At 35.1% G+C, this 25730-nt stretch overlaps 1 protein-coding gene across 1 annotated transcript in view; it reads left to right on the forward strand.

Annotated features, from left to right (window-relative positions):
• Positions 1–17187: 17187 nt before the first annotated feature.
• Positions 17188–25730, forward strand: part of LOC137922780 (organic cation transporter protein-like) — a 45819-nt gene continuing 37276 nt past the window's right edge. Inside the window, exon 1 of the mRNA XM_068765846.1 lies at positions 17188–17248. The gene's annotated coding sequence lies outside the window, so the exon portion shown is untranslated. The remainder of the gene's footprint in view (positions 17249–25730) is intronic.

The following is a 25730-nucleotide window of genomic DNA, read 5'->3' on the forward strand; positions in this document are numbered from 1 at the left end:
ATAGCACATGTGTTTATACATGGTATTATGGGTCCCCGCCCTCTCTCTCTTGTCTCTTACTTATATACTGAGCATTGCAGCTTCAGATTCAGCTATCTCTAGTTGTATTGTTTGATGTTCAGCACTAACTTCCATTGACACACACGATATTTTTAATTCTTTCAAAATAGCACATGTGTTCATACATGGTATTATGGGTCCCTGCCCTCTCTCTCTTGTCTCTTACTTATATACTGAGCATTGCAGCTTCAGATTCAGCTATCTCTAGTTGTATTGTTTGATGTTCAGCACTAACTTCCATTGACACACACGATATTTTTAATTCTTTCGAAATAGCTCTTGTATTTATCCAGTGTTATTAGTCCCTGCCCTCTCTCTCTTCTTTCTTACTTCTATACTGAGTATCGTAGCTTCTGTTTCAGTTATCTCTAGTTGTGTTGCTTGATGTTCAGCATTGAATTCACTTTAACACACACGATGTTTTTTATTCTTTCGAAATAGCTCATGTATTTATCCATAATATTATTAGTCCCTGCCCTCTCTCTCTTGTCTCTTACTTATATACTGAGTATTGCAGCTTCTGATTCAGCTATCTCTAGTTATGTTACTTGATTTTCATCACTAATTTCTCCTTAATTTACACGATATTCTTTATTCTTTAGAAATAGCTCATGTATTTATGTACATTGTTATTAGTCGATTCCCTCTCTCTCTTGTCGCTTACTTCTATACTAAACATTGCAGCTTCTGATTCAGCTATCGCTAGTTGTGTTGCTTGATGTTCAGCAACAAATTCACCCTGACACAAACACGTTTTTTATTATTTTTTTTAAATAGGACATCAATCAAATATACATATTGGTCTCTGCCCTCTCTCTTTTGTTTCTCGCTTCTATACAAAGTATTGCAGCTTCTGATTCAGCTATGTCTAGTTATATGGTTTGATATTGAGCAATAAATTCAAATTGACACACACACGATGGTTTTAATTCTTTCAAATAAGCTCTAAGCATCTTTAAAAATCATTTATAATTTACATTTAATTATGTATTTTTACATAATATTATAAGTCCCGAGTTTTGAAATTCTATGGAGAAGAACCCGACAACTAACTCCTTTAATGCAAAAATTAGATTTTTCAAATAACATATATTCGATTTATCAATTGAAAATAAACCAAGGTATGTTCAACAATCTTTTATACAATAATATGCTTTATTCATCAACTTTTCCTTACCATCTTTGGTTTTTTGACGAATCAGCTCTGACGATATTTTTTTGTTATTTTAGTTAAGCCAATGTAATACTATGATCAAAATGTAACATGAATTTGTTTATAAAATGTATTCTTTATTTATTTTTACAAATCAATTTTATATCCTTTAAAGTAATCTCCTTTATATCGCACTTGTCGGACGCTTTTTCCAGTCCTTGAATCCGACGGAATAGACTTTTTCCGGTATAGCCTTCGAGATCTTCTTCGATTCGGATTTTATATCCTCAATCGTGTTAAAACGGCGTCCACGCATTGGAATTTTGAGTTTATAGAATAGCTAAAAGTCACAGAGCAAAATCAGTCGAATACGGTTCTTGCGGAATAACGTGATTTGAGTTTTTTTTTTCCACAAAATTGATGCAATATTTCACGTAGCAATTTTTGCATTTTCTATTAATAATAGTCGCCTGTCGGTTTTTAAGATTAAAAAAGAATTGTATGATGTGTATCATAACATTTTGCTATGCTATATTGCTCTATGCTAATATTGAATGAAAAAGATTACAATATTGTACCTTAGAGCATGCCTATTTTAACCAATTATCCCCGAGAGCGGTTTCTGTTCATTTCTTTCTTTAAATTGCACTTTGCGTTTATATAGATCATAGATCATCTTTTATACACCAGGAAAAGGTCAATGCAGTATCTCACTTTTCACAGGACTTTTTAAAATGGGCTTTATAACGAACGGTGGTGTCGCCTAGAGTGCTTTTGCCAGACCTACCAGTATCTTATATTTCTCAAGGATATTTGTATAAATTAAACTTTCGATCAATCATAATACTGGTTTTGCCAATAGCCAATGCCACCGCAAAACAATCTAAGCACCTTTCCAAATGCTGCAGGAGTCGGACGGTGTGCGAGAGAGACAATTGGTCCGATCGTCTGGGACCACATGCAATCATAATTGTCAGCGTAAAATAAATCGCGTAAACCACACAAACCTTGGCATGTTACCGTATGGTTCAAGCGTTTAAGTGGTTTGTGGTGTGGTGTCACTGCGAGCGGGTAGCGGAGAGTTAGCGAGAAAAAAATTTTTTTTTGGTATAGTATTCATTAAATATTATTTTTAATGACGTCACAGCGATAATATCAAACCCTGATAATGACTGACGGTATTCAAGTTTTAGTCGAGCAAAAAATTATCAACGGGCTGACGGGCGGTGCACTTTGTTGCACGACTACTACTGCATGTGCGGAAGTGGCTTAATATTGATCCTTTTCTTACTTAGGATAAACTTCCGCAAAATAACGCCTGATTCCAGTAAATTTAAAATAGTTTTTAAGAATTTGTTAGAAATTAACCCAGTGGACTAACTTTTAGTCACAAACTAATAATTATTTTTTATATTTCGTAATTTTATCTTTAAATAAACATCACTGTAACATAAGTTTAAAATGCTGTATTAAATCATAGTTTATATATTTAACATAACATTGATTATTTGTAGCTTGTTTTGTAGCAATTACCATTGTAGTATCATTTTTCCTATTTATTCATTTATTGACGTTTGATTAAAGTCTACCACAATAATGGCCAGGGTTTTTATTTTGAGGCCCCCGCTATTGGGAGCCTCTCGTACTTTATTTACAAATAATTTTTTACACTCACTTTTATTCTTCTCAATTTCTTTTATCCCTCACAAAATCTTGCAATTTTTTTTGTTCTTTCATTTCTTCTTGCTTTCATCGCCTTCCTTTCCTCATCTTTTTTTTTACTCTTAGGTGGCTAGGTACAATTTTATTTCTAATCTTTATTTTATTCTTACATTTTCTATGGCCAGGGTTGTGTACGCCTACAATCATCATCATATAACTCGCATGAGGTCCACTGCTGAACATAGGCATCAATGGGTTTCCTATAAGACTGGTCGAAAAAGACCCAAATCCAAAGGTTTTTCGAAACAATGTTCATTAAATTTAAGTAGAAAATTAAGTTTTAGTGAATGAAGGCTTTCGAAGTGAGGACTACTAGATGATTGGGAGCTATACAGACCTCTCCTGAGGACCCTCACTTGAAAGCTGGCGAAGAACCATAACAGAAATACTTTTTTGGACTATGTCACTTATTCTAGACTCACTTGAACATAAATAACGTTTTGCTGTTAGCAAATAATATTATTTAAAGTTTCGTGACAGTGGGACCCCACCAATAAATCTGCGAATGTTGTAACTAATTACAAAGGTCCTTGCAGCCATGTTTGCTGTCGTCTGTAAAAAAAATATTAAATGCTTTGCAATGCAACAAGTACCGATATGTGGGAATGATCGACCACTGTAGAAAAGTGTGATGAAACAGGAGTGACCATAAGGCGGTAGACGTGGCGTGGGTAGATCCCCGACCAGGTGAAGGATGCGAGCAGCGCAAGGTTGGTCATAGTGGCGATCTTTGAGACTAAAAAGAATAAGAACAAATATACAGGATGATTTGTAATAGATATAAAAGCTTTAAAGGCTTGATCGTATACTTAATAATACACTCAATGTGAATTTTTTTTTATTTCTAGAAATAATAAAATAGCTAATGATATGATCGTAATAAAGTGTTTTTTTTTTTAAATTTAGATAAATACTTATTAAAGTTGAGGGCACTGGTATCCCAGTGGTAGAGGAGTGAGACTTACGAACATACGTTTCGGGTTTGATTCCTGGTCTACGCAGTGGGCGCCTATGGTCTGTGTATGGTATGGCACCATTTTTTTTTTACATAACATCCGTTATAAAGATACATACAACACATAATATATAAGATCTCATTTCGCTAAACACTTATTGGAGTCGCGACATAGTTTACCAGACGGTCATTCCTATGACGTACTACATACCTGTAACAAAGGATTACGGGTGGACGTGTTGGAACGGTTAGAAATAACAAGACACGGGGGTATTGGAACTATATTTAACGAGCAGGTGAATGTTTCCTCCTCTCCATTATTACAAATTTACCAGCATACTCACTCAAAACACTCATCTATTACGTGAAATTACATATACCTTACGCGTAGGCTAAGAAAAAAAAATCACTCACATGAACGGTCACGTGACTTTTAGTAGTAGTGGGGGGGAGGCAGCATATAAATGGCAGAGCGGTGACGGATGGAACTCACCCACTTATGCGTCCATCAAGCACACGTATTTAAGGAATCCATTCTCAACGGCTTTGCACCAAAGAAGCCTAGAGACATAGGCGCTATCTTTCTTATCGCCAAGACTTTCGAAAAAGTCTGGCATAACGGTTTACTATATAAACTGTACGCACTCAACGTGTCGGATAGACTTGTTAAGATTAGAGCCTTCTTGTCAAACCGCTCTTTACGCTATTGAGCAGAAGGTGTCTTCTTCACTCCCCGTCAAATCCTAGCAGGCGTCCTCCAGGGATCCTGCCTCTCTCTACTATTCTTTTCGGTATTCACCAGCAATATACCGAGAGATAGCAAGATCCAACTCACGTTCTTCGCCGACGAAACCGTACTCTACACCTCTAGTAGAGCGCCCGCATCAATTTCACGTCATCTCCAAGCCGCGGCCACCCGCGAGTGGTTTAGGAAATGGAGAATAAACGTTAACCCTGACAAAAGCCAGGCGATTAGATTCTCGTGTCGACTTCAAACCCCCTGGACATGCAAGATCAAGCGTCTCGTCGACCGAGGCACCCTCACCCTCTTCGACCGACCCATTCCTTGGAAGGATTAGGTCAAATACCTCGGAGTCACCTTCGACACCAAACTAACATTTAAACAAAATATTTGCCAAGTCAAGAATAAAGCCTCTCACATCCTCAACAGGCTTTACCCTCTCATTTGCTCCTCAAGCAAACTATCACTTAGGCATAAGCTGCACTTGTACAAGGCTTGCGTAAGACCAGTTTTCTCTTACGCGAGCGTTGTATTCGCGCACGCCGCACAGACCAACATCAACGCTCTACAGACGCTCCAAAACCGCTTCTCCTGGATAGCAACGGGGGCGGTTTGGTTCCAGCGCAACTTTGACCTCCATAGCGACCTCAAACTCCCCATTGTCCAAGAGTTTTATTCTGGCCTGCTCAAAAACTTACTTTGAGTCGGCCTCTGCACATACCAATCCCCTAATAGCTAGCGCCTCACGCTACTCCCCCTGCTCCTTGGTAAAGACCAAGAGACGTCATAAAGACACAAACCTTAGAACAGAACACAGCACAGAACACTCGCCATACGCACTCTCTGCAGACTCTCACAACACTGCAAGCGCAAACCACTCAGCAATATCAGCAACCACTGCACCTGGAACACTTTACACAGATCGTCGCGTTCTATACAACAGAACAAAACATCACCCACTATGCCTCATCACCCGTTTTTAGAGAGCGGCCACCCGCTCCCTAACCGCGAACAGCGTGGGCGGACCGTGATTGGATCTGGATCCCTCCTCGGCTCGCCTGTGGTCCACGCTGCCGTCTCAATCAGCAAGCACACTCCAGCAACACACCCCGTCAAAGCTCTACAGCGAAGAGCCTTAACAACGTGCAAGCGTCCCTGTGCAACTGGTAGGCGCCCTAGCTTTCGATTTTAGTTAGTTTTTAATTCTACTTCTCGCACCTTTCGAAGCTTTAGGGCTAACAGCACTAACATCATCAGAGAAAAAGCAAAAACGGAGTTCACTCGGTATTTGGCACTGGTTAGTCTAACATCTCCCGAGGATGCCCCGTGGTGGGGTGAAACACATGTAGAGTGAATTAACGCTGGTAGTTGTGTTTCGCATTGTGTACCGCACGTGCATTTATCAGCGGGCTGGCGAGCGGTGCACTTCATTGCACGACTACTGCTGCATAGCGGAAGTAGCTATATATTAGTCCCTTTCTTAGTTAGGATGAACTTCCGCGAGATAACGCCTGATTCTATTAGAAAATATTTATTATCTGCCTAATAGGAGTAAAGTTTGTACTTATATCGCATATTCTTTTTGGTACTTTACCTTGTTTATTTTAAAAATGGTAACTTCGCCTATCTCCGCCATTTTTAGCCAGAAAATAATGAAAAAAATTAACAAGATATATTTGAACTCGTAGATTGCAAATATAATATAAAAATCTTTGTAAAATTATAACTAGCTATTTTCATTTTATTCGGTAGGGGTGGCGACATATTTAAATTTATTAAATATAAAAAAAAAATTTCCAGGTACGCTACCTTCACGCTCCGATACGATCCCATTCGCTCCAAGTGACCAAGTCAGCGGATTCGTTGAGCTTTATATTCGCCAATGATATTTGGCTGTGCTACTATAGTCTGAATTTCGGCATTCTTCGGGGTCGAAGACCAGTGGGTAGACCCAGGTATCGCTGAATCGATCGCGTTGAGGCAGACTTGCGCGAATTGAATGTCAGCCAATGGCAGACGATGGCGCAAGATAGAGGAAAGTGGAAGTTCTACTCGCTTCGGAGGCCAAGACCCACTATGGGTCACTGAGCTAGCGGAGTAGTAGTAGTAGTATAAAAAAAATTAAATTGGTAAAAGAAAGTTATAAATGTAAAGTTCACAATTGATCTATATATAATAACATTTTCCCACAGCTGGGCATATCCCATCCATGATGGATTTTTTAACCGCTGTTATAAACCCTGACATTTGACCGGCGGTCTCCGTGTGACGAATTTATCAGATTTATATTGACCTCGCCCTACATTACCCATAGCCGATTATTTGCCTCTATTGTTGGATAAATATTACTGAAATTAAACTAATTATTGTTTTATAACAAAAGGGAATGTCAAATTACGCAAATACTTATTATAGATTATATTTATTACTAACACTCCAGACTGGCTTTGTAAAGCCACAAGTTATTGACCACATTCGTTTAAAAAAAAGTGTTATAAATTCGGATAATCCAATGCAAATAAAAGTATTGCATAAGTTTTACATAATAATTTTTAACGGATATAAAATATAGTTTATTTTAGTTTTTACTTCATACCAATAAAAAGATTATATTTAATTTAAAAACTGACTAATGCATTTTACATATTTTATAGGTTATAATTTGACAGAAAATCTGTCACATTGTACTGCTTATATTATAGATGGCGCTGTAATGAGAATGCGTTTTCCCGCCATTTAAATTTTTTTTATTTCAATAAATGTCAAGGTTAAAAAATTTCAAAATGAGATTACGATTTATTTTAAAAGTTTCATATCGATTTAATGACGTTAATAAATTACTTTTAAACTTTTCCCCGTCCTTTATTTCACATATTACGACATTAATTTTTAGCTTTGGTTGTTAAAAGAATTTTTGATTTTCGATTTTTTTTAATTAGCTTAAATATTTTTATCTAGTTATATATTTATAAAAATTATTACCAATGAGGAAACAATTGATAAACATATTACACTAGAAAGATGAAACTTGCAGATTATTTGAAATAAGTAGGTAAAACAGAAGTTTAAAAAATTTATCAAAAGGATTCAGAATATATTTAATTTTCAAATTAAATAAAGAAAAACGGATAGTTAGATAATATTTATTAATTTTTAAAATAAAGAAACGTCTTGAAAATTGTATTTTTCAAAGAATATCACAGAAGTGATGACCATTTACTGCAATAAAACTTTGTATCCGTACCTTCACAAACGATATGCGCAAACAAATTTCTTTAGTGATGGCAGTGCAAATATCTCTGAAATTTTCCTAATACGTAGATTTGTTGAAGATAAATATGCAATATTAAAGTACACTTTAGATATAAGAAAATGTCATCGCAAATGATATTCTTCGGCCTTCGAGGTCATCGTATAAACAGGGGCGGCTTAACCTATAGTGCAGGGTGTGCAATGCACACGGGCGCCGCCGTCTCAGGGGGCGCCGTGGCAACAGAAATGTGCTACATAAAAACAATGAGTGTTATTCTGCCGTCATAAGAAGAAAGGCCGTAACTAATACCACACTGTAAGCTATATCTACTTATAAAATAGTTTGTTGGAATATGAAAAAACTTTCTTGTTACGACGACAAAGTTAATAGTTATAGCCGCGGGGGGGTCGCCCCTGGATTCTCGGAATTACAACAAAGTTAATTATAAATTCTATAAATGTAATATACACAACATAAGTCGTATAACAGAAAGGTCAAGTTAAATACATTATTGTTGTAATTACGTAATAATGCAAGACAAAATACGACAATTCAATAATGATTCAACACGGAATCCGAAGCGACACGACATGGGCCTGCGCATTTAGGTCAATAGTACTCGCGATCAGGGTGAAGGCCGACAGGTTCGAGTCCTGAACTGAACCGTCATTATCGATATCATTTTCTCGTCAGTAGATCTAATATTGATCTAGATTAATTGATCTACAACAGAATGTCGCATAAACTATATCAAAACAGATTTTAGTTTTTCAAAACCACTATGCAGATGTAAGGCAAGAATTCTAGGACAATGTTCTTTATTTGACTTTCCGGATTTGTTTCTCTATACGCCATCATTTCACCATACGTTTTGTTTGGATTTATCGTTGATATCTCAGAGCTCTGATAGAGTATAGTATATAAACTGTAGGTCTTGTATATAACTACTCCAGAAACCACCAAAAGTACTTTTAAGAATTTGAATTAAAATAGATTGTGTAACAAAAAGAGATATCAGATTGTATACATTATAAGCCAGAGATCTACGTATTTTATATATTATTTCATTAAACATTTTGTATAAAATAATTTTTAAATTACTGTCTATAGGTGAGATAAGCAACATATAACAAAGTATTTATATTTGTTGCAACTTGTTCAGTATTTTTAATTTATGTATACTACTAGTGTAAATAAATAAATAACCAGCTGAAAAAGAGAGATATACAGGTTGATTGGTTATATAAAGGCTGAGATATTAATAGGTTTATTGTCAATTGATTTATAATACACCCTGTCTAAAAATCCTTTTCAAAATAGGTATCTTTCTGTCCAGCAGGTTGTACTGCCAGAAGTCAATAGCCTTTGGCATACCAATAAAAAAAACTATGAAAAACATGTCGTTTTCTTCAGAATACCGCTCGCACTTCATCTTTTTTTACCAACTTGACATAACATGCTATAAAAAAAATAGCATAAAAACAACGTATTGTCAGGGTGACAAAAGAGGTTTAATACATGTAAGTGTATTAACCTACCGTCCGAAAATCGCGTATTTCGTGACATCTGTCATTCGTATTTTAAAAAAAAAATCTGTTTAATAAATATCGATATCGAACACTGGATCAATTTTAATTATTTATTTATATTGAATACTTAAATCATTTTTAATCATAGTTTCCTATAATGGTTATGCAAAAACATACATAAATAAAATGTCAATGCCTCAAACATTGCGTGGGCAAGAAATGTTGTAGTTTTTAGATAACCTTACAAGTAGCATGAAGGTCTGAAAATGTAATTAAGACCTAAACAATAATTAGACAAAGCGCTGGATTAATTGAAGCAAAAACTTCTGCAAAATGGGACGGCGTACAAAACATAGTTCCGGATGGGTTGACGACGGCCGGCACGGAGGGGGGGAAAAGAGGTGAGAGGACAAGGAGGGGATACGGTGGGGAGAAGGAAACCTTCCAAGCAGTAAACCTTGGTAGCTTAGAGTTGTAACGTTTTCCGATAGCCGGAAATCATTTAATAACACTGGTAATAACATTTGCAATGTTGTTTCTGTTATATTTGGTTGTTTATATTATCACTTGTTTAGTCATTATTATTTATTAAACACGCCAAAAAATATATACATAAGTACATAATAGTAAAGTAAAAAGTACAATGGGCGGTCTTATCACACGAGGCAATTCCAGACAAACATAGTATGAACACAGTAGAAGGATATATAACGGGTAGTAACATATACACAAAGCATACATATACAAACATACATTCATTTCGTTCATTCATACATTTATACATTCACCTCTTTTAAAGTTTATGTATTATTTATTTATAATTATACCAATATAAATTTAAACATACGCCAGAGAATCATAGAACATATATTGATTTTATTTACTATTTAATTGGACTTTGGCATTTATATCTCGATTTCACTTTAAATAATTCAAAGTGAAAAGATTAAATAAATAAATATATTAGTTTTTATAGCTCTAGGAATTCTAGTGGCTATGACATTTTTAACATAATCACCGCGATCATCATGTACAGCCGATAGACGACCTTTTCAAGAAATAGGCCGGCCTAGAAATCTAAATGTCGATCGATTTAACGCCGCCTGTATCGACCTTGAATAGGTCTGCAGTCCAGGCTACCCATGTCGCACCTAAAGAGTTAAGATCCGTGTCATTGTTCCTCCACCGTGACCTTGGTTCTTCTGCATATCAGCGAAGTTCCGAGTATAGCCCTCTCTATTTCTCTCTGTTTGACTTTTGTATAATGGCCATTGTAAAAGATCACCGATCCCTATGTTTAACTTAGAACAAACTTATTCAATAAGTTAGAGGTATGTGAAGAAAAATAGAGAAATGTATGACTGAGATTGTGACGAAAAAAAGAGAGTAAAATGATTTATTGAATTGTAAAAAAAAACCACTCTCTCATAAAAGGTTGAACGAAAGGTTTCCGGTGATAGAGACCATAAAAAAATAACTTATACTGCACTGTGTTTATACCAACACTCCACGATACTAAATGTCAGCATAAATTATCAATAGAGAAATGAAATCGATTTTAAAAGTATTACATTTTATTTGTACAAGTTATTTGCGAGAATAATTGCTCAAAAACTGACCTTAGAATACAAGGTCCATGTTTAATGACAGTACAAGACCGCGTAACTGAGTGGTTAAAGTGAATAACATTCGAATAGTGGGCACCAGGTTCGAATATCAAGGTCACTTTACACTGGCGATCGTAGTTTATATATGATTTCTGACTCGAGTATACCAATACTTCGTTTTGCGACGTTTCGTTTTGCGTTTTTTTCGAAGTTGCGTCGCTGCTTAATTAGTACTAATTTTCACTGTGCGTCATAAAATTTTCGAGGTTGCGTTGTTTTGGGTTCAAGTCTTTAATTTGTTTAAAAAAAATTCTAAAAGATAGCAACACTTTTGTTTCTAATTGCGCCATGCCATCGAAACTCGGGAATTCCCTTTCTAAGTAAAAACACCGTTTCTTTCTTTCTAAGTAAAAACAATTTTAATACAGTTTTATTTTCACATTGTTTTGCTAATTTTAGAGTTCATTTTCAATTACGTAGTGTGTTGTGCTTTTTTAAAAAAGGGAATAACACATTTATATAAATTTTTACGTGTTGTATCTGGTTACAAAAACAGTAAATATTATATTATTTCAATTTATTTATTACCAGAGTTATATTATTTTTGTTTTTTAAATGTTTACTTTGTTCAATTTTTTTGTTAAAAGGTTGTATTTTCTTGACCCTGAAACCTTTCGATTTTTACTTGGTTTGCTATAGAAAATCTTAATTCACTTTGCGGCGTTTCAATTTGCGTCGTGTTTTTTTTTGGAACGTAACCACGACGCAAAGTGTGGTATTGGTGTACTCAAATCGTTGTGATGAAGATATAATAAAGTTAACTGGAATATATAAGGACTTGTATTTTTGTTAATTGAATGAAACCTGATGGAGTGGCCTATGTTCTATGTATTACAAGAACATTGCAAGGTATAGAACTGCCTTAAAGATAAATATGAGGGTACATACTATAATCACCACGCTTGGCAGTGTCGTAGGTAGAGAGTGCTAGTCACCGCTCAAAAAATCGGTAGAGTACTATAGAGTATAAGGCATAGGAAGGATTGCCGCTGCTCACAAACAAGTTTCCAGAAGTTGAGTATCAATATACTTTTCTTCTTCTTTCAGCTAATGGATACCCTATATAATATTTAATGGTATCAGGCGTTACCTTGCGGAAGTCAATCCTAAGTAAGATAAGGACCAATATTTAGCCACTTCCACGTGCAGTGGTAGTCGTGCAACAAAGTGCACCGCCCGCCAGCCCGCTGATAAATGCGTATGCGGCAAACAATGCGAATTACACAACTGCCACCGTCAAATCACTCAACACGTGTTTCACCCCTCCACGGTGCGTCTTCAGGAGTTATGTTACACCGATTAGTGCCAAACACAGAGGAAACAGGAAGGAACAGGAGGAAAGAAACACAAAGTTTGTGAAGGGTGAAACACGTGTTGAGTGATTTGACGGTGGCGGTGGCGCGGAAGTGGCTAAATATTGGTCCTTATCTTGCCCTATATAAAGCAAAGGTCTGCATCCAGTCGGTCCATTTAGTGAGGGTCTATCAACGCCGCCTGGCCATCCATTGCACCAGCGATGTGCTTCTCCAACTGCCAGTTTAGACAAGCAATTCTTTGAACAACGTCGGTGATAGGTTCTTCTGCAGATTTAGTCCACAACCCTCTCTATTGCTTCTTATGAGGTTGGTCGTAAGTGGTCACGTCATGGATCCGTATCATCTCCACACACATTGGTCAAAGACTTTCGTCTTCAAACATTACGGTATTTTGGACTAGAAGAGGTTTCGGAGGTTCTCAAATGCTGTTCTAGTTGGATTTACAATGCTAGACGGTTTATCCGTCGTGTATATATATATATATATATATATATATATATATATATATATATATATACATGAAGGATATATATATATATGTACAATCTTAAGCGTAGCACCTCCGACTTTCGTCTTATACATGTTTATTTTAAACCTTATATAGTACCTGTGATATTAAAAGATAAGGATAGAAAATGTAAGAATAAAATAAAGATTAGAAATAAAACTGTACCTAGCCACCTAATAGTAAAAAAGATGAGGAAAGGAAGGCGATGAAAGCAAGAAGGAATAAAAAAAAACAAAAAAAAAATTGCAAGATATTGTGAAGGATAAATGGAAAGAATAAAAGAAATTGAGAAGAATGAAAGTGAGTGTAGAATAAAGATAAAACCCTGAAAAAAATATTTGTAAATAAAGTCCCTGTCTCAAACAAAATAGGGGTACGAGAGGCTCCCAATAGCGGGGCCATAAAAAAAAACCTTATATAGTTTGTTTTTTCTTTGTTTTCATTTCTCGCTTGGACTCTGTTTTATATTACCATTTAATTTGTTGCACAACTAATACGAGAAAACGTAATGTATATATAAAAATACTCAAGGATTTAAGACATCTGTCAATCATATCGTAGAAACATATATATGTGTGTAAGTTACTGGTGTTACTTTGTAGATTTTAACCTTTCTAATTAAATCAAATAATAATCATATTAATAGATCGTATATCTATATAATTATATTGAAAACATTTACATTCTAGTAGCACGTTCAAGGATCTAAAGGCTACTTCACACGTTTTAAATTTTAATTAAAATTATTTAATTTTAAAAAGTATATATACCATATATTATTGTTTTATTGAATTAAAATAAACTAGTTATATTTAACTAAAGCTTTTGTAATTTAATATGTGTGTGTAAAAATCTAAGTCGTATACATACATACATACATACATGCATATATATATATATATATATATATATATATATATATATATATATATATATATATATACATATAAAGATTTCTTGGAGCATTGGTTTAAAAAAATAAGAATGATGGATAATTTTTACAGACAAGAAAAATAAATGTGTTTGTATAACAAGTCATTATTGTTCAGTATCGCGTGTGAAGCAGCTCTAACTATAGCTCTAACTCTAACTATGTGCAATGTTAATTCATGGCCAGTAAATTTACCGCTTGGTTTACTGTAATGAAACTGTATCGTGTAGAACAAGGAGCTCTCTTAGGTTTTATTTCATCTGTTTATAATATTATAGGGTTGGCATTACTGTACTGAAAAACGTGATAGTATCACAAAAGTTAATATTTGTTTTGTTACAAAAATCATTTATTTACACTTATTGCACTTGATTATTCAAAAGCATTCTCTAACAACTCAACATTTACGTGGTAGAACAAATCGGTATCACGATACATTCTCATGTAATACATCTATATTATTTCTGATATATGTATGTATGTATGATAATAATGTGAAAGATTTTTTAAATGATAATAAATTATGGGACTTATCTCGAAGAATAACTACTCTACCTAGAGATAGGTAATACCTACCTACAATAATACCGTTCTGCGATCGCCAACCTTCCAAGCGTGGCGATTATCGTATAACCTCTCATATACACCAATACCTCACTTTGCGTCGTGATTACGTTCCATTAAAACACTACGCAAATTGAAACGCCACAAAGTGAATTAAGAATTTCTATAGCAAACCATGTAAAGACCGAAGATAGGTTCCAGGGTTACGAAAATACTACTTTTTAAAAAGAAAATTGAACAAAGTATACATTTACAAACCAGAATAATATAACTCTGCCAATAAATAAATTGGAAAAATATTTACCTTTTTTGTAACCAGAAATGACACGTAAAATTTATATTAATTTATTATTCTCTTTTAAAAAAAAGCACAACACACTACATTACAGCACACTACGTAATTGAAACTGAACTCTAAAATTAGCAAAACAAAGTGAAAATAAAACTGTATTCAAATTGCGGTGTTTTTAGTTAGAAAGGGAATCCCCGAGTTTTGATGGCATGGCGCTAAAAGAAAAATTCCAAAAAAAAATTAGACTCTCGAACCCAAAACAACCCAACCTCGTAAATCTATCGACGCACAGTGAAAATTAGTGCTAATTAAGCAGCGACGCAACTTCGAAAAAAACGCAAAACGAAACCACGCAAAGCGAGGTATTGGTGTATATTTTTAAGGTAAGTCTAGTCCTTGTAATGTTTGTATTAAACATGCTGAAAAGGAGAAGAAAAATAAAGGTTCGGAAATAACGTGTTTTAGGAGATATATTAGAGGTATTGTAAAAGTAAATATAAAAAAACCCCTCTAAGTTTACTGTCGGCTTTTCTTCTTCTTTTCTCGCAGTCTTAAAATAAAAGATCCCTTATAAGGGAATTCAATGTGATTCTAATTTCAATATAAGGCTCTTCTCTCCTTCTTATGAAGTAAATACAATTCTATTACTATAAATGATATAATTTAAATAATAACTAGATAGAAAAATTACTTCCGCGTTATATGAAAAACCTGTGGAACAGGCATTCTTTTGCCACACTCTTATAACCTCGTATAACGCGCTGTGTACATGTTTCTAATCGTTTATGTTAAATATTAACTAATGTTAGCGACTGCTGTCGCCTCTGTCGCTTTCTGAAAGGCCTTCCCCATATATCACAATGATCGGTTCACTATTTAGTTGATTTATAAAATCGATTTTTAATGTAAACAAACAATTTAATTTTTTATTACATTCAAATAAAAAAAACACACACGCAAATTTTAGTCTGTGACAATTAAAAGTTGGGATATTTTTAAAAATATGCAGACGAATCCGTAATTTTGTTATGAACTTAACAAGACGCTGAAATTTTTACAGTACAGAAGCAAAATAATAAATATCCGCGTTATAGGAATACTTGATGTACGCTGGACGTGAAATCGCGTTGTAAACGTACAGTGTTACATCTCCTTACGGATTTAGTAATGTCTATCTACCTTGTAAGCGGACGTCGTGGTCTGTGGTCTCACCTCAAAAGCCTCAAAAGGCTTTATGCCAAGGCCTAACAGGACAGTAGCCTGCCCACTGCACATCAAATTGGTTATCATGTCTAAGGATCTCTTTATTCCTGATACGATAATAGCAAAACTTGGAACATTCCCGTTTCATGGTTCGTTCAGAAACCGTAGGCTTCCCAATAAGGCTTTACGTGATATATTACGTTTAAGTACCGTAAACAATTACTGATAACGTACATTCGTAGACATATGGCAATGGTAGATAAATAAAAATAGGTAAAATAGATGTATTTATTTAATAGAATCAGGCGTTACCTTGCGGAAATCCATCCTAAGTAAGAAAAGGACCAATATTTAGCCACTTCCACACATGCAGTGGTAGTCGTGCAACAAAGTGCACCGCCCGCCAGCCCGCTGATAAATGCGTATGCGGCAAACAATGCAAATTACACAACTGCCACCGTTAATTCACTCAACACGTGTTTCACCCCTCCACGGGGCATCTTCAAGAGTTATGTTACAACGATAAGTGCCAAACACAGAGTGAGAGTATGTTTGGCACCACTGCATGTGCAGAAGTGGCTAAATATTGGGCCTATTTTGACATAAATGTATTTATTTGGTTAAATTAAGAAACTATGTGTACTAACTTAGTCGTAACAAAAGATATTACTATATCATCATTTTAGACATAAGATGCCCACTGGTGAGCATAGGAGTCAACATAGACTCTTAACTTTCCCCGACTTAAACTAGATCGTGTGTCCACATACAAGATTTTTTTTAAAGTTACGTCTAAACTAGTGTTTCCCAACGAATGCCTAATGTCCCACAGGTGGGTAATTTGATTGATAAGGTAATTCAAAAATAGACACGATAATAGTTTAAGTTCTGTATGTTACATAGAGAGGCATAAGAACTAAAAGAATAAGGTTCGGCATGGCACAAAAAAGTTTGAGAAACAAAAGTCTAAATTGTTTGTCAATAGGTATGATCTATTTCCTATTTGCGGAGGAAATACAAAAAAAATACAAGGAACTAATTGAAAATGAAGCGGTCACGTCCAGTTGTTTGGACCTCTGAACTGTTGAAGAATTTGATAAGGCTATGTAAGAGATGCGAGGGTCAAGTTAGAGCGGTTGCGTTATCAGCTACGTCAAGTTAAGCTCAATGATATAAGTTGTTACTTAAGCAGGTGCTTGGTTCGCGGGCGCTCAGTGACGGTAGACGCAGCACGCGCTGCGCTTGCTTCGGCCTCAAGTAAATTTAAGTTATTTAGTTACTTGTGTGTTAACTTGATGTTTTGTGGTTATTGTTTAATTTACGAGTGACCCGACCCTTTGAAATAGGAACGGGGTAAGTTAAACTATGTTTTACTTATTTTTTTTTTACCTTTTTCTATAACAAAAATAATTTTAAAAAGTTTTGACTAAAAAAATCAGTTATAAATTCTAAGCTGTATTTGCTTTAAAATTAAAGATTATTTATCCTTTTACAATGATACACATGAAAATTGTAATATAGTTTTTTTTTTTTAATAAAATTTGCGACATTTTTCAATAGGGTATTATAAATAACATACATTTTTAAATAAATATCTATCAATATTTCTGTGTTAATATGAAATAAATTTAAATAAAAGACATTAACCAAAGAATTAGAAAAAATCGTGAAAGCTTCATTCATCATTGATATATATATATATATATATATATATATATATATTAACCTTGTCTGTGTGTATACGAATATAAATAAATATTATATATAGCGATGTAACCAAGGATAAAACAGATTACTAGAGATAAAGGCAAAATCGTACCTTTCTCTAGGCTATATAAAATAGGTAACTCCTTCGTAGCCTTTTATAATAAACTGTGTAATGCCTCGGACTTATTATGCAATAAATTAAAAAAAATTAAACACAACAATACATCTTAGGAATGACTTGTTTTAAATTGTATTAGGGGAACCGGAAAGTAATGTCGCTTTCTAAAGTCAAATTCACACGACTACATTTTTAACAAGTTTTTATTTCTAATCAACAATATATTCACGTTCGTTGTCAACAGCCTTTTGCCATCTAGCATACAAAATCAATGCCGGAGCGGTAACAAATCAATCGGTTTTTGTATAAAATACTACCTGATCTCGCAAACGTTGTTTTGCCATATATGTTATTTCTAGGAAATATTAAAAGACAAATTAAAAACAAGGGTATATCGTAGAGTGATGAAAATTTAAGGTTGTTTGTATTTTTGTATGCTGCATCATAAAAAAATAAAACAAAAATTTTTGTATAAAAAAAAATTAGGGGTGAACCACCCTTAACATTTAGGGGGATGAAAAATAGATGTTGTCCGATTCTCCGCCCTGGATGATATGCGCGCTAAGATTCACTAAAATCGGTCGAGCCGTTTCGGAGGAGTTCTAACACGCACACCGTGACACGAGAATTTTATATATTAGATGTCGACAGAAACGACATTACTGTACAGTCCCCCTAATATATTAAGAATATTTGTGAAAGTAATTAAAAATACCTGACTGTATTTTTTGTAGGCTCTTTTTAAATCAGAAAGCTTCTGGAATAATTATATCATCATATTAATTCGCGGGATGTTATCACAAGAGAGAAATGTTACTTAAACTTACTTACTTTGTTGTTTAAATTTGACATCTAAGGGAAGAGACATATTTTTTTGAAAGTACACAAAGAATGATAGAGTTTATATTTGTGCTAATAAAGTTGTTATTAACACGTTCACTACGGCTTGAGGTCGATTCAGCCTCATGGTAGACTTTGCACTGGAGCGGCGCGTAAAACTAGTGTTTTCTCTCTAGTGCGGCGGCTGTTTACACTCAACCGTATGAGATATGACAAAGACAAATAAAGCTTTCTTTATGTCTGCAAAGCATTAACTTAATATTGTAAAAAAATATTGATGAAGATGAGGCAGAAAAGGCCTCAACCGCTTTACTAGGAAGTTCAGCTTGAGGCTGATTCGACCTCAGCCGCACCAGCTGAAAGTTCTTCAAAATTGAGCCCGCAGTGAACGTGTTAAATAATAAAAAATAATATTAAATAATTGAATATGACTAACTGGCGTGGTCTATGATCGAAGTGGCAATGCGAGATCGAATCTGAAATGATGAGATACTCTAAGAACCAAAATCACCAATGAAGCTCGAAGAATTATTTGTTTGAAGTAGCAGTAGGCATGGTGGGGTACACTAATAGTGCAGCTGACAGTCGTTTGGGCAGAAAGGTTCTCGAGTAACGACCAACAACCAGTAAACCCGGCGTGGTCAGGTCCCCCACTATTTAGAAGTTAAAAAGCGAATCTAAAAACATCTCGAAGGCTAATCCGGATTATTCCGACTGTTTCTAGGACTTGAAAACGCGTGCATTTTAGTGCAAGGATTACTTTGAAGGAGATCAAATTGATTTGCAAGAATAAATAATGAATTTACATTTTATAAACAAATACATCTTCCTTTTTTATCACAGTATTATAAAGGGTAGAACCTTCATTAAGTGAATTGACGACATAGTTGAGGAAGAAAATGATTAATATTTAGCCACTTCCGCACATGCAGTGGTAGTCGTGCACCAAAGTGCACCGCCCGCCAGCCCGCTGATAAATGCGTATTTGGCAACAAATGCGAATTACACAACCGCCACCGTCAAATCACTCAACACGTGTTTCACCCCTCCACGGGGCATATTCAGGAGTTATGTTACACCGCTTAGTGCCAAACACCGAGTCATGACTCTGCACTTTGTTGCACGACTACTACTGCATGTGCGGAAGTGGCTAAATATTGGTCCTTTTCTTACTTAGGATGGACTTCCGCAAGGTAACGCCTGATTCCATTAAAGACATAGTTGAGGTCGCGAGGAGTCTATGAATGCAGGCATCGCAGGATCGGTCATTGTGACGATTTTAGCGAAGGCCTATGTTTTTCTGAAGGAGCCCATGAGCTGAAGAGAAAAAGAAAAAATAAGTACATCAAAAATATAATACAAAAAAATGAGCACTAATTGTAATGTTAAAAGAAATTAAATACAATACATTACAATAAAAAATAAAAGTCTTTAATTAATAACCAATAAAACTATAGAAATTATAGTAGTAATGATTAAGTCGAACTTATCTTCTAACTTACAAATAACTTCGTTATATTCTATGCCAGTTATAAGTTCCGTGTTAATTTTTTAAATTACATCATATTTAAATTCTATGTAATATAAAAAATATACGTTTTTTAATGCTGCTACTAAACTTATAATTAATTGCGCCTCTATACCATTGTTCTTTTCGTATTTTTTTATAAATAATTTATAACTAATTGACATACTTATTAGCTTAGTGATTAAGAACTGTACAATATTCATTGCCAGATTCAATTGCAGGCACTTTGTATGATATATTACTCTAAAATAGTGAAGGGGGATCTACCTAGGGAAATCAGGCGTTACCTCGCGAAAGTCCATCCTAAGTAAGATAAGGACCAATATTTAGCCACTTCCGCACATGCATTGGTAGTCGTGCAACAAAGTGCACCGCCCGCCAGCCCGCTGATAAAAGCGTATGCGGCAAACAAAGCGAATTACACAACTGCCACCGTTAAATCACTAACACGCGTTTCACCCCTCCACGGGGCATCTTCAGGAGTTATGTTACACCGATTAATGCCAAACAGAGTGATACATAGGTATACACAACAAAACCAAACGCTACTCACCACACCACAGCATCGGTTTTTAGTGAGAGGCCGCCCGCTCCCTAACGGCGAACAGCTTGGGCGAATCGAGGTTGGATCCGGATCGCTTCTCTCCCTGTCCGGTCCACGCTGCCGACTCAAGCCGCATACACAACATCAACACTACACAGCTCTACTCGGGTAGAGCGGTTTACTACGTGCAAACTTCTTCACGCAACTGGTACACAACCTACCAGCATTGTTGATTTTTAAGTTTTTAAGTTCACGAAACCTTCCACTTCGTCAACTCAGCTCCGATGAAGCTGTAAAAGCCTTCGGGCTTCCACAGCATCAACCGAGAATAAGTGAAAGAGGATATCATTAGTACACATTATCATCGTAACTTCAGATGTAAAGCGCCCACTGCTGGGCATAGACTCTCCCCATATATACCAGTATGACTAATTGGAAGCGGTCTTTATAAAGTCTTTCGACGGCTTTAACATACTACTGCATATATATGATAAATTAAAATAATTTTTATCTAAACTAGGTTACTGCCTATACCCTATTTATAAAGGGACTTATATTTCAGTGGTGGGATAGTAGAAAGACCATTAAAACAAATTACGACCAATTGGGCTTACAACAATTGACTCAATGACGTCATATAAGTTTGTACTATTTGATAATGATTGTTTTCAAATAGTACAAAACCCCTATTCTCTCTCTTCTCTCTCTGTTACACATGCACGCACCTCTTGTGCACTAACACACTTTGACATATTATTGTTTATTTTATGTTATACATAGTACATATATATATGTACACATCTAAGGCTTTCGTGTCGTAGCAATAAGGGATAGTTAAAATATAAATAAAATAAACTAAATGTTTGATAAGAATCACAACCTTTATACTTAATTACAGTAAATAAAAGATCAATTTTAATTATTATTATTCGGAATATATTGACCCGAAGTGAGGGTTCATGTTTCACTATCGTAAATATAACTGATGTGTTATATTAGACTAAGACTTTTGTTAATATTAGGGGGACCGGAAAGTAATGTCATTTTTTCCGATATATTTTACATTAAAACCTATATATTTTTACCGCCCCAACATTGAAAATACTAGATGACAAAAGGTTGTTGATAACGAAGGTGAATATATTGTTGATTATAAATAAAAACTTGTTAAAAATGTAGTCGTGTAAATTTAACAACGACACAAGAAAGCGACATTAAGTTAATTATAATAAATATCTTACATTGTTAATAAGTACATAAAGATACAATAAAGTACTAAAAACTCCTTTGAAACTATTCGAAAATTAAAAGCATGTTTATATTTTCAATAGTAATTTGGCGTGGAGATTACGCAATACTGAACTGTATTGACCGATAAAAAAAATGTTGCCAAACTTTAATATGTTCTTAAAAACACTTTCTTGAGTGTCAATATGTAAAAGTTTAAAGGCGCATTCACACGTGACAATTTAAATAACAGATTGTAAATAAAGGTTACTTTAATAACTCACGTCTTTCAAGAACGCATGAAGAATATGTTCTACTCCTCCTAATACTGCATTAGATCAATAAATGTCACAAATTTATTTCACAACTTGTATTATTTTTATTTTTGAAGTAAAATTTTTAAAATGTTTCAAAAGAAAAACTAATAAAAAATATCAATAAACAAAATGCTACCAACACGTTCCATTTTTAAAAATTTAATTTTAAAAAGATTACACCAAGAAGTGTCATCGTAACCAACCAGACATAAAGCGTACAACGAAAGAGGTTTTATTGCAAGTTTTATTAAATAACATTTGCGAACGCGCTTTATCCTGATCTAATATTTATAATTATTTTACACTATTATACTGCATATAGTGTAAATATTTTTTTAATCTATAAGCCCTGTTTGTTTTAATTAAGGTATTTGTGTAAAGTGATCATAAACACTGTTCTGGGCTCTTGTAAGACCAGGACATATTTGGAGGCTTCGAAAGATTAATTTTAAGTTAAATTGAGTCATTAAAAGAGAGTTTAACTTAATTTGATTTTTGTTACTATTACATTGTGATCATAAAAATAATCCATCCGTTTTTGTTGCATGCTCTTTTATCCTTGAAGCAGTATATCCTTTTTTATAGTTTATAATTAAAGCATTTGACCTCTGTTTCGCCTGATGTTAATCGATGACAAAGTCTACGATGCTACAAGCTCTTCTAGAAGAAACCTATTCACTCTTCTCTTAAAGCCTCCTAAGTTATAGGTGAAAACAATGAAAGAGGTAGATTGTTCCAATACTTGACTGTTCGCACTATAAAAGTAGTAGTGTAACATATAGTGCAGATGCAAGAATTTAAATTGTGTACGGATGTTTAAATCCGTATGTCTTGTACGATTGAAGAAAGGAGATGGTAGAATAATTGTGTGTGATTCCAACGCAAACTATAATACAGACTATATAACACCAATAAACTGGAAATTTTTAGCCTATATTCCAAGCTTAGTGCTTACCAAAGCATCCTTACCAATCAGTCTCTTGGTTTGTCTCTATGTCAAAAGTTTTTGACTGCTACTTCGCTGATTCTATTGTCTATTGTGTTTGAAGATGTTAATGCTGTTAGCCCTAAGGCTTTTACAGCTTCATCGGTACTGAGTTCATGGAGCGGAAGGGTCGTGAACTAGATTTAAACAAAAAACTAAAAGCTGGTGGGGCGCCTACCAGTTGCACGGGGACGCTTGTACATTGTTAAGGCTCTTCGCGGTAGAGCTTTGATGGGGTGTGTTGCTGGAGTGTGCTTGCGGGTTAGGAAGGCAGCGTGGACCACAGGCGAGCCGAAGAGGGATCCGGATCTAACCACGGTTCGCCCGTGCTATTCGCGGTTCGGGCGGTCGCTCACTAAAAACGGGTACTTCTCTATTTAATGGAATCAGGCGTTACCTCGCGGAAGTCCATCCTAAGTAAGAAAAGGACCAATATTTAGCTACTTCCGCACATGCAGTGATAGTCGTGCAATGAAATGCATCGCCCGCCAGCCCGCTGATAAATGCGCATGCGGCAAACAATGCGAATCACACAACCGCCACCACCAAATCACTCAACACGTGTTTCACCCCTCCACGGGGCATCTTCAGGAGTTATGTTACATCGATTAGTGCCAAACACAGAGATGTACTTCTCTGATCCATCCTAGAGATGGCTATAGTATTCTACACATGTTCGATACTATGCTACATACAGAACTAATAGCTGTCCTGGAGTAAGATACTTCTATATCTTATCCAGAATACCCAGCTTTATGGCAGCTAATTTATCTGTGGTCTCAATAAACGTGTAGTGGGGTGATTGGTTATAAGCATTTGTCAACAAAACGATTTAACGCTTTTGCAATTACTTCCAATCACCCTGTATAAAATTATCACTTACAATGTGTAACATGTAACCTTATTTTTTTAATTATATTGCGGCAAGCCACGCAACAGCAGTACAGATGGTAAACAATAATTAACTATGTAGCAATGTGAACTTTGAAATCGATTTTTATTGATTTTAGAATGTGTTCCATAAATAATTTGAGAGAGCTTCTGATATCAAAACTGAAACACACGATCATAAGTCAGAGTGCTAACATTTTATCTAAAATCTAGATTTATATAGATCGAGGCTAAATATTAGTATTGACAAAGTTTCAAACATCAATGCTAATAAAAATAATGTTTTACATAATATTTTTATCACGTTTCGACCTTGATCAAATTAAATGTTTTTATTATAAATCTAATATAAGTGTTTATATTTCATGGATACTTCATTTTAATAAACTGTTTCCTTGTGGCTGCAAGTTTTTAGATGTTCTATTTCCGTCTAGTTTTTTTTTTGTCATCATTATCTAGTCTGTAATTTATTTCGATATTTTATTTAACTTAGTCGTTAAAGCATGGTCCGCCTAATTCCTCTTCTTTTTCTTCTCCACTTTCTTCTTTGGCAGGTTGGCTTCCATAAGGAAAATCTCAAGATGGAACGAGTGCTCTTTAAACCACTGGCATATAATTTTCAGCCAGGATATCGGTCTACTACCAACACTTCTTTTTCCGTGAAACTTACCTACTACGATATATTCCAGTAGCTTGTATTTCGAGCTCTTTGTTCTTATCACAGCCCTTGTTAATGCTCCTTGACACTGTTTAATTTTTAGCTTTATCCTTGGCATTCTCTTGTACACCCAAAAATCGAAGGCTTCAGTTTTCATGCTAATCGATTCTATAAGAATCCAGGAATATGTTATGGCATATAAATAACAAAGCGGCGACCGACTGAGCTCACTCTGTGTCCAAACGCATAGTGCCAACACTAATTGGTGTAAAATAACTCCTGAAGATGCCCCATGGAGGGGTGAAACACGTGTTTTGGCGGTGGCGGTTGTGTGATTCGCATTGTTTGCCGCATGCGCATTTGTCATCAGGCTGGCGGGCGATGCACTTTGTTGCACGACTGCCACTGCATGTGCGTAAGTGGCTAAATATTGGTCCTTTTCTTACTTAGGATGGACTTCCGCAAGGTAACGCCTGATTCCATTAAATATTAAAGATATGATCCAGTTTCAATAGTCATTATACGTAGTTCAAACGACTAACTTTATCTCTCCAGAATTTCTTAACATTCTTCTGGATACCCACATTTTGAAAACTACACTGTTGCCTTATTGGAATTTATAGATTCCACGTTCTTGTTAGGAAGAGGAAGAGGGACAAAGAGATTCGAAATCTTGTTAAATGTGTTAAATATATTGCAAAAATGATCTCATATGTCGTTAAAATTTGTTGTGGATATGTCTGAGATAAAAACGTGTTTAGAACCTCCGTAAGTGCTTTCAAATAAGGATCTTCTTTCATTCTTCTTATGTCGTATAAATGTGATCAATGTAAAAGGTCCCAAATGATTTATAACATAAATAAATAGATATCTATTTATGAAATATCTACTTTTTTAAATTCTATTCAGTAGCTGTCCAAAAATGTTACCTCCTTTCAAAGAGAGAGCTATGTTACAATTATGTAGTTAAGAAAAGGACCAATATTTAGCCACTTCCGCACATGCAGTGGTAGTCGTGCA

This window comes from Battus philenor, unplaced genomic scaffold (assembly GCF_028537555.1).
Source record: "Battus philenor isolate CCGP_79_NKW_IND1 unplaced genomic scaffold, ilBatPhil1.0.hap1 SCAF_20, whole genome shotgun sequence".
Classification (NCBI taxonomy): domain Eukaryota; kingdom Metazoa; phylum Arthropoda; class Insecta; order Lepidoptera; family Papilionidae; genus Battus; species Battus philenor.